The sequence below is a fragment of the Equus asinus genome, unplaced genomic scaffold (assembly GCF_041296235.1).
Source record: "Equus asinus isolate D_3611 breed Donkey unplaced genomic scaffold, EquAss-T2T_v2 contig_663, whole genome shotgun sequence".
NCBI lineage: Eukaryota > Metazoa > Chordata > Mammalia > Perissodactyla > Equidae > Equus > Equus asinus.
The window spans coordinates 1-10231 of NW_027225364.1; the positions used below are offsets into that span (position 1 = coordinate 1).

At 55.4% G+C, this 10231-nt stretch overlaps 1 long non-coding RNA gene across 1 annotated transcript; it reads right to left on the reverse strand.

Annotated features, from left to right (window-relative positions):
• Positions 1-2013: 2013 nt before the first annotated feature.
• Positions 2014-7284, reverse strand: LOC139044203 (uncharacterized). The gene is made up of 3 exons (XR_011501213.1): positions 7213-7284; positions 3515-3925; positions 2014-2219 (listed from the first exon to the last, which is right to left on the reverse strand). It is a non-coding gene; the product is annotated as an uncharacterized lncRNA (long non-coding RNA).
• Positions 7285-10231: the final 2947 nt, after the last annotated feature.

Sequence of the window (10231 nt, forward strand, 5' to 3'; positions counted from 1 at the left end):
AAGGGCGGATGGATGGCTTTTCCCGTGCTACCGAGTCCCTCTCCCCTTTTCCCCAAAGCGTGAGGGGCGGTCGAGAGGATCGTCTCTGATGACAAAAGTCAGAGGCACCCCGGGTCAGACACCGTGCGAGGCGTTGGTGTGTTCTCGAGAGGAGAACACGTCCCCGTCAGCGTTTCCTGTCGTTCTCGTTCCGAAAGGATTCACGCGCCACCCCGTCTCCCTCAAGGTCTTAGGGCTGTCGTGCTCCGCAGCCGTCACGTGTCGTGGATCCTGGGCACCACCACGCCCACCCCGCCCCCCCCCCCCCGCCATAGCTGTCGATCGCTATGTGGCACGCCTACGTTTGCCCAAAAGAGCAGTCCGATGGACAGCGTGGTGCTTTTCCCAGCAGGCAGGCAGGTGAGAGTCACCCCTCTAGAAGGTTTCCAAGCCCCGTTCCATTCTCAGAGGCAGCTCCTTTGGCCATCAAGGAGGCAGGCGATGGGGGTGGGGGGTGGGGATGGGGATGGGGCAGGGGCCTCTGTCCCTCTGTCGCGGTAGAAATGATTGGGAAAGGAGGGACAATGGGCGTAGGTCGACCATCCTGGGCGGTGGTGCTTTGGGAGCTTTTTCTAGAAGAAGGATGCGAACGGCGTTCCCTGGGAAGGGAGGAAACCAGAGGAGGTCCCCCCTCAGACCGACCTGGCACGAGAAGGACACACACTCTCTCTCTCTCTCTCTCTCTCTCTCTCTCTCCCTTTTCTTCCTGACTTGAAATCAGGAGACAAAACTCCCCTGCCAAAGGGGCCCTCCCAAAACGGGGAGTGAGGAAGACCTCCTTCTCTTCACGGCTGAAGTTCTCCCTGCCTTTCCTGGACGGGAAGGATAGCACCTACGCCCGCTGCCGTCGGTGACTTTTAGTCCCCCTGGAGAGGAAGAAATTCTTTCCCGTGGCCGAACCCTGGCGGTTCGTTCGTGCTGCAGAGGACGTGACCCTCTCTGACACACCCAGGAACCTCCTCGCTCCGGGTCGAGGAGAGGGAGTTCTGTTCTGTGGTTTAGAATGGTGCTTAAAAAGGGATGTCGCTTACAAAGGGTCCTCGTCCCCCCTTCCTAAACCTAAACGGACGGCTCGGCTCGGAGGCGTGAGATACGTTTCGCATCCTCCTCGTCGTCTTCACTCAAAGTTTTATTGGAGTTTGGAAGATTTTATTTTTTGTCTTTCCTTTTTCTCCCCAAAGCCCCCCGGTACGTAGTTGTGTGTTCTTCGCGGTGGGTCCTTCTAGCGGTGGTGTATGTGGGACGCCGCCTCAGCGTGGTTTGATGAGCAGTGCCGTGTCCGCGCCCGGGATCCGAACGAACCGATGAAACACTGGGCTGCCTGCAGCGGAGCGCGCGAACTTAACCACTCGGCCACGGGGCCAGCCCCTTACTGGATTTTCAAAACAACTCCGGGGGCCGGCCCGGTGGCGCGGCGGTGAAGTTCGCACGTTCTGCTCCGCCGGCCCCGGGTTCGCCGGTCCGGATCCCGGGCGCAGGACCCGGCACCGCTTGGCGAGCCACGCTGTGGCAGGCGTCCCACCTGGAAAGTAGAGGGGGATGGGCACGGATGTCAGCTCAGGGCCAGTCTTCCTCGGCCGACAGAGGAGGATTGGTGGCAGATGTTCGCTCAGGGCTCATCTTCCTCAAAAATAAAATAATAAATCGATTCGATAAAATGTCAAATAACACAACCGCGGGATCACGCTTAGAGTCACCCTTGGCCCGATGATGCCACTCCCCACCCCCCCCACCCCCCTGCCCCCCCACCATTTGGAGGTGCCGTCAGTGGGATTCGTTCCTGTTTGTCCATCTTTCTTCCTCTTTTTTTTTTTTTTTTTAAAGACTGGCACCCGAGCTCATTGCCAATCTTTTCTTTTCTTTTTATTCCTCCTCCTTCTTCTTCTTCTCCCCAGAGCACCCCAGTACCTAGTTCTATATTCTCTTTGAGGGTCCCTCTGGTTCTGCCGTGTGGGACGCCACCTTCAGCGTGGTTTGATGAGCGGTGCCGTGTCCGAGCCCAGGATCCGAACCTTCCAAGCCCCGGGCCGCTGAAGCGGAGCGTGCAAACTCAACCGCTCGGCCACGGGGTCAGCCCCTCCCTTCCTTCCTTCCTTCCTTCCTTCCTTCCTTCCTTCCTTCCTTCCTTCCTTCCTTCCTAAGGAGGAGGAGGCAGGCACTGTGTGAAGTCGCCAGTGAGTCTGTGGAAAGAGACGGAGGATTTCCCATGGGAAGCCGGGGCGGGGGACACGGACCGATGTCGTGCGAACTTGAAGGTGAAAGATCAAAAAACCCACCACACGCCTAGAGCGGCGGGTTGCCCGTTAGGAGTTTGCTTGCCGGGCCCATAACGCAGGGCTCATCGATGAGCCAAACCGTCCGTGATCCTCAAGCAGTCTAGTAGGGTTAGAGAAAGGAGGGGGGCACTCTTTCTGCCCCAGATGAGGCGAGTTTCTCAGACAGCCACCCTGCCCCAACATCTCCCCTCCCTGCCTCCCGGCCCTTGGTGGACTGCGGCCTAAGGGTGGGGGAATTGAAGAAAGCCGTTCAATGGAAAAAAGCCCGAGGCCATGGGGAGAGAGCTTCCTGCACTTGAATGAAGCCCTGACGCCAGGCCCATCGGAATGAATGGGCCTGACCTCCCCTCCCCCCTCCCCCCCTCCCCCCTCCCAGGCTGGCGACTCGGCAGTGGAAGGCTAGGGGTTTCTTCCGAAATGGTGAACCGGCCCCCTTGTCCACAGGAAAACCACACACGGGTACAGCCTAGGCCGGATCTCAGGCCAAGTCGTCAGGGTGGCAAGATGATGGCGGATGAGAGGAAACTTGTTCTGGGACCGCACCGCCCCCCCCCCATCGCCTCTCTGGCTGAGAAGAGGGCTGGGGAGCGGTGAGGGTCAGGGGGAGAGTGGGGGCGGGGCCGGGACAGGGACCACCGGGCAGTAGGACGGGAGTAGCCCTGAGGCCTGCCTGCCTGCTTCCCTTCCCTGCCGGCGCAGGGCTGAGAGAGGCACGGGGCACGCTGGCTCCTGCCCCTTCACTCATTCGGGAAGCCTCCTGTTGTTGCTCCTGAGGTGCCGGCTGCGGTGACAGACAGAGCAAAACTCCTCTCTCTGTCTATTTCTTCAAAGGCCCGAGTCTGAGCTACGACAGATTCCCCTGTGGCTCAACCCGCAACCTCCCCATCCTGCCAGACCAGACCCCTTGTCTAAAAACCTCCACTGGAGGAGCTCTTCCACCTGACTCGGAAAGGAAACACCAGCCCCGCCTCAGCCTCACACCCACCACCACCACCACCACCCGCCCCCCCCCCCCCGCCCCACTCTCCTCCGGACCCAGATACCTAACAGAGGGAACAAAAATCCAAAAATCCTGCTGCTCTCCTTCTACCACCTCCACTTCAGAAGAGTCAGTCTCCCCCGAACACCTCAGACTCTGTGACTTCCCGCGGCCTCCCTTTCCCCGTCCCCATTCTCTCCCCGGACGGGCCCCATCTTACACTTGAACGACAGCTCCACCGCTCGGGGCAGCTGGACACGATGTCCCAAAGTGGCCCGGACGGTAGCCTGGTCGATTCCAAAGGACCCACGCACGCAGTCGGCCATAAACGTGGTGTGGAGATCGTGGACGTTTGCGGGCCTCTGATGAAATCGCTGCTCCGGGGACCCCCGGCGTCTAGGACCCGTCTTCTCCGTGTTCTTCACACCGTTGCTCCTGGGCCGGTTATTCTCTTCCCTCTCACTGACCTTAACGTTTTGTCTCTGCCATTGAATTTTGACTGTGCGAATGTGACTTGCCGCTGTAGGGCTGCGTGGATCTCTCAGGCATCCTGCTGTGCCGTGCGGGGGGGGGGGGGGGGGGGGGGGGAATCCTTGGTGGGTGGGTCGATAGACGTCCCTTTGGTTGTGCCCTGGAGGGGAGAGACAGAGGGGACGACTCAATCCACCACGAACGCTGATGTCGCTCCGATAAACCTGTAGCGGTGATTCTAGTTTATGGCCCGTGTCCTGAAAATAAACTTCCCGAAGGGCCAGCCCGGCGGCACAGCGGTTAAGTTCGCACGTTCCGTTTTGTCAGCCAGGGGTTCGCAGGTTCGGATCCAGGGTGCGGACGTGGCGCCGCTTGGCGAGCCACGCTGTGGTCAGCGTCCCGCCTATCAAGGGGAGGGGGATGGGCACGGATGTTAGCTCGGGACCACTCTCCCGGGCAAAAAGAGGAGAATTGGCAGCAGGTGTCCAGCTCGGGGCTCGTCTTCCTCGAAAAATAAATTAATTAAATTAATAAAAACAACTTCCCAAACCTCTCTGATAACTTGAAGCTTTGAAGTTTTGCGAGGTGAAATCAGGTGATAAAAAAGTCCACGGACGGGGGCGGCCCCGTGGCCGAGTGGTTAAGTTCACAAGCTCCCCTTCGGCGGCCCAGGGTTTTGCCGGTTCAGATCCCGGGCACGGCACGGACACGGCACCGCTCGTCGGGCCGTGTGGAGGCGGCGTCCCACATGCCACAACTGGAAGGGCCCTCAACTAAGATAGACAACTATGTCATGGGGGGGATTGGGGGAGAAAAATCGGGAGGGGGGGAAAAGAAAACAAAAACGGAAGATTGGCAACAGGCGTTAGCTCTGTGAGGGCCGATCTTCCTCACCCAAAAACTAAAGTGAGATGAAATCAAATAAAGCGAAGGAAAAGATAAACCTATGAAATCCCATGTTTCTAAAAGTGGCCAAGTGTTTAGAAATTGGCCAAGCGACGGAATGCTCATGGGGAAGGACAGTTCCTAATTGCTGGCTTCTTAGTTTTCACCAAAATTAAGGTTCGTGAGGGTTAAAAAATCTACTTAACAAATGCGATGAAAGCCACTAGGCCGGCCCGGTGGCGCGCTGGTTAAGTGTGCCTGTTCCGCTTCGCCGGCCCGGGGTTCGCCAGTTCGGATCCCGGGGTGTGGACGTGGCACCGCTGGGCGAGCCACGTGGTGGTAGGCGTCCCACATATGAAATAGAGGAAGATGGGCACGGAGGTGAGCTCAGGGCCAGCCTTCCTCGGCAAAAAGAGGAGGATTGGCAGCAGTTAGCTCAGGGCTCATCGTCCTCAAAACAAAACAAAACAAACACAAAAAGCCACTAAAAGTGAATATGGGAAACATCTTTGTGTTCAAGGAAAGTGAGATGGCTGCCTTCAGGCAAGAGGGCCTAAAAAGTAAAGATCGTTTTGTCTGTGAAAAGGTGATCAAAGTTTCACGGGGAAAATAATCTGAGAAAAAGGCCTGTTCGTGGTCAAGTGGCCTAAAATTGGAACGAGTGGACAGATAGAAATGGCGAGCGATAGGATCTATGGGAGTCTATGAGGAAGCCATTGGGTGTCGGCCTAATTCGGCCTGACAGTGTTTTTCGAAAAGGGCCTGACGTGGCCGTCGAGCACGCATCGCATCGTAGATCCGCTTTACACATTTCCTACGGCAAGAACCAATGCCCTTAAGGGAAAGGAGCAGCTTCCCCGTGCTCGGCGCCTTTCCTTAAGGGAGAGGCATCTTTCCTTAGGCTAGGAGCGGATGGTTGCGCTCACCTTTGACCATCCGGCTCCCCTGTGACCACCCAGGCCCAGACAACCGACCTGCCACCCAGCAGTGTCTGTCGATCGCTGTGCCGACAGAGCAGTCTCGCGACTATCATCCAAGGGACCTTTCGATCCTATGTGAAACGTCCTCTCTGGGGGTCTAGAAGCACTCTGTACACCCCACTTCCCGGGCACCCTCTCTTCCTTCGGGAAGAAAGGCCCCGGGCCACAGTCCTCACATTTTAGCTCAGAATAAACGCACCCCGATTTTCACGGATAGATTGGTTCCGGATTATTTCCGTCGACAGAATGGAATCAAGTCAATGAGTTTCAAGATCGGAGGGAAGCTGATGCAAAATCAGAATTTGTTTTTCTCACTCCCGAAAGGATACTTTTCTCTAACTTCTAGTCTCCTCCTGATAAAGACATTGGAAAAGGTTTCTCTTGACCTCTGAGGGAATCGACACCAAAGACAGAGATCCTCCATTTTGTCAGAATGATTTCCTAGGCCTCCAATGGAGGAGGCCTCCCTCGGACGGGAGCTCAGCTTTTGTTTTGCAACAGTTTTCCTCTCTCTGCTTGCCTTTAACATCTCCTTTCCCGTTCTTCTTTTTTGGAAGGGAAATACGTGCACCGCTGGGGAAAAAAAAAAAAAAAAAGAATTTTCTAAATGACCAAAGAAGATCTACGACTGTTGTTATTTTGGTTTCACGGAGCAGTTCCACGTCCACATTTACTCCATTTTAAACACCCACACACACTCACAGCACGGCGCTGTGAGGATGTCCCGGGGAACTCGATTTGTGGAGGGAATGGCTGTGAGGTCTCTGCCCCCCAACCCCCACCATTTGGGTGCTTCTGCTTGTTGATGAGGACGGGAAGCCCTGCTGAAATCCATATTCTTATCACCACACCGTGCATCTGCACCCATGCTCCCCCCCGTGTGTCGTCTTTGGGCTTTGCTGTGGCCCCGTGCGGAGGGAGACCTGTTTTTGTGTTGTAAACTTTTCCGCGGCCAAGCGGCTCGGTCCTTTCCTCTACGACTTGTGGGCTCTGTCTGTCCGTCTGCCTTAGAGAGACCCTCTGGGCCGGAAGTGACAGGCTGCACACAATTCCTGACAGACTGCGGACAATTCCTCCGTCGTCACGGTCCTTCTCTGATGACGTGCATGGTTTCGGTTTGACAGCGACCCCCCACCCCCCACCCCGCCGTGATTTTCTAAGTCCTCCCGGGAGCCCGGGAAGTGCTCGGGCCGCTCCGGGAAGCGGGGGCCGGCAGCCCCGGCCTGCCCCGTGGCATCTCCGGGGACTTTTCCACCTCTGTCCGCGTCAGCCAGCCGGCAGCCCCGCGCCCGGCCCGGCCCAGAAGTCACGTGGGGAGTCTGTCCCCTTCCTGGCAAGCCCCCCCCCCCCCACCCCCCCTCCCCGCCGATTTTCCAACACCTCCTTCTGCGCCCAGGGTTGCCCTGTGCTGCCTGGGAGCTCCGAGGTGGACACCCTGGGGCCTCACGTGGTGACCTCCCGGCCGCCCCAAGCGGGCCCAGAGAGAAAGAGAGAGAGAGAGAGACAGAGAGAGACAGAGACAGAGACAGAGACAGAGAGAGACAGAGACAGAGACAGAGACAGAGACAGAGAGAGACCTGACCCGGCGGTGGGCTCAGGCTGTGCACTCTCGCTGGCTGGTGACCCGGTTCCCTCCCGCTGACCCCTCCGCGCCGGTCGTTGGGCGCCATCTGGCGGCCGCTTTTACAGAGTGGCCCTCCTCCGGAGCCCCGGCGACATGAGCAAGGGATGGGACTCGCAGGACGTCTGTGTGGTTTCCAGTGTGGGGCTGTGTGGAACAGAGCTGCTAAGAACATTCATGCCCCGGATTCTGTGTGAATGAACAGGAACGTGGCCGCAGCCCCCCACCCCGCCCCCCGCCCCAGCCCCCGGGAGTGGTGGGAGTGGTGCCCTCCAGACCACCCTCGGGTTGGATGCCTCCCTCCCTGGAAGGACTCACGGGACTCCACAAAAGCTGACTTCCTGGAGGTCCAGCGGAGACCCCCCAGGGCCCAGGGCCCCCCCCCCCCCCACCCACCCACCACAGATCACTGTGGAAGCCTTAACGACCCAAGGCTCCAGCTACATACAGACGCTCTTAGGAGGCAAGATACACCAAAGGCTTATGTAGGTTGCCACTTTCGGTGGTTGTTTCCGCGGCGTGTCAGTTTTGGAACCCGCCACGCCCTTTTTCACAGAGGCCATACCGTTTCCCTTCACCACCAGTGAGGCGTGAGTGACTGACTTGGCTTCTCCGCGACCTGACTAGCAGTTTGATCCTGTTCCGGTATTTGGAAGAAGGCAGTCTCACCCATGTGTCCCCACAATGTCTCCCTCTAATTTTCTCACTTGCTTTTCCAGGGAACAGCTCACATCTTTTCATGCGCTTATCGGTCATCCATGCGTACCTCCTCCACCCCAGGTGAAAGTGCCTGCTCTGTCTATTGGTCTTCCATTCGTTTTGTATTTTTCAGTGTTGATTTCCCCCGGGTCTCCACTCCATTGTGGGTTTTGTTTTTGTTTTTTTGTTTTTTGTTTTTTTTTTTTTGCTTAAAGATTGTCACCTGAGCTAGGCACTGTTGCGCTGCTTCCTCAGTTTCAGAGGGTACCTTTTTCAGGGTTGCTTTTTGACCGGGTCTCCTCGCCATTGTATTTTTTTATTTTTTTTTTTTTTTGCTTAAAGATTGCCACCTGAGCTAGCCTCTGTTGCCCATCTTCTTCGGTTTCAGAGGGTAGATTTCTCAGTGTTGCTTTTTCGCCAGCTCTCCACGCCCTGGCGTCTTTTTTTTTTCTGCTTGAAGGCTGCAACCTGAGCTAGCTTCTTTTGCCCATGTTCCTCAGTTTCAGAGGGTGGATTTCTCCGTGTTGCTTTTTCCCCAGGTCTCCACACCCTTGTGTGTTTCTTTGGCTTAACGATTGCCACCTGAGGTAGCCACTGTTGCCCATCTTCGTCCGTTTCAGAGGGTGGATTTCTCAGTGTTGCCTTTTCGCCAGCTCCCCACGCCCTTGTGTGTTTCTTTTGCTTAAAGATTGTCACCTGAGCTAGGCACTGTTGCCCTGCTTCCTCAGTTTCAGAGGGTACCTTTTTCAGGGTTGCTTTTTTCACCGGGTCTCCTCGCCATTGTATTTTTTTATCTTATTTTTTTTGCTTAAAGATTGCCACCTGAGCTAGCCTCTGTTGCGCTTCTTTCTCAGTTCTAGAGGGTAGATTTCTCCGTGTTGCTTTTTCCCCAGGTCTCCACGCACTTCCTTTTATTTTTCCTTAAAGATTGCCACCTGAGCTAGCCTCTGTTGCCCATCTTCGTCGGTTTCAGAGGGTAGATTTCTCACTGTTGCTTTTTTTGCCAGGTCTGCACGCCCATGTGTTTTTTTTCTGCTTAAAGGTTGCAACCTGAGCTAGCTTCTTTTGCCCATGTTCGTCAGTTTCAGAGGGTGGATTTCTCCGTGTTGCTTTTTCCCCAGGTCTCCACACCCCTTGTGTGTTTCTTTGGCTTAACGATTGCCACCTGAGCTAGCCTCTGTTGACCATCTTCCTCAGTTTCAGAGGGTGGATTTCTGAATGTTGCTTTTTCCCCAGGTCTCCACGCCCCTTGTGTGTTTCTTTTGCTTAACGATTGCCACCTGAAGCCAGCCTCTCTTGCCCATCTTCCTCAGTTTCAGAGGGTAGATATTTCAGGGTTGCTTTTTCCCCAGGTCTCCACGCCTTTGGGTTTTGTTTTTGCTTAACGATTGCCACCTGAGCTAGCCTCTGTTGCCCATATTCGTCCGTTTCAGAGGGTGGATTTCTCAGTGTTGCCTGTTTCCCCAGGTCTCCACGCCCTTGTGTGTTTCTTTTGCTTAAAGATTGCCACCTGAGCTAGCCTCTCTTGCCCATGTTCCTCAGTTTCAGAGGGTAGATATTTCAGGGTTGCTTTGTCCCCAGGCTCCACGCCTTTGTGCTTTGTTTTTGCTTAAGGATTGCCACCTGAGGTAGCCTCTCTTGCCCATCTTCCTCAGTTTCAGAGGGTGGATTTCTCCGTGTTGCTTTTTCCCCAGGTCTCCACGCCCTTGTGTGTTTCTTTTGCTTAACGATTGCCACCTGAGCTAGCCTCTGTTGCCCATCTTCGTCCGTTTCAGAGGGTGGATTTCTCAGTGTTGCCTTTTCGCCAGCTCCCCACGCCCTTGTGTGTTTCTTTTGCTTAAAGATTGTCACCTGAGCTAGGCACTGTTGCCCTGCTTCCTCAGTTTCAGAGGGTACCTTTTTCAGGGTTGCTTTTTGACCGGGTCTCCTCGCCATTGTATTTTTTTATCTTATTTTTTTTGCTTAAAGATTGCCACCTGAGCTAGCCTCTGTTGCGCTTCTTTCTCAGTTCTAGAGGGTAGATTTCTCCGTGTTGCTTTTTCCCCAGGGTCTCCACGCACTTCCTTTTATTTTTCCTTAAAAATTGCCACCTGAGCTAGCCTCTGTTGTCCATCTTCGTCGGTTTCAGAGGGTAGATTTCTCACTGTGGCTTTTTTGCCAGGTCTGCACGCCCTTGTGTTTTTTTTCTGCTTAAAGGTTGCAACCTGAGCTAGCTTCTTTTGCCCATGTCCCTCAGTTTCAGAGGGTGGATTTCTCCGTGTTGCTTTTTCCCCAGGTCTCC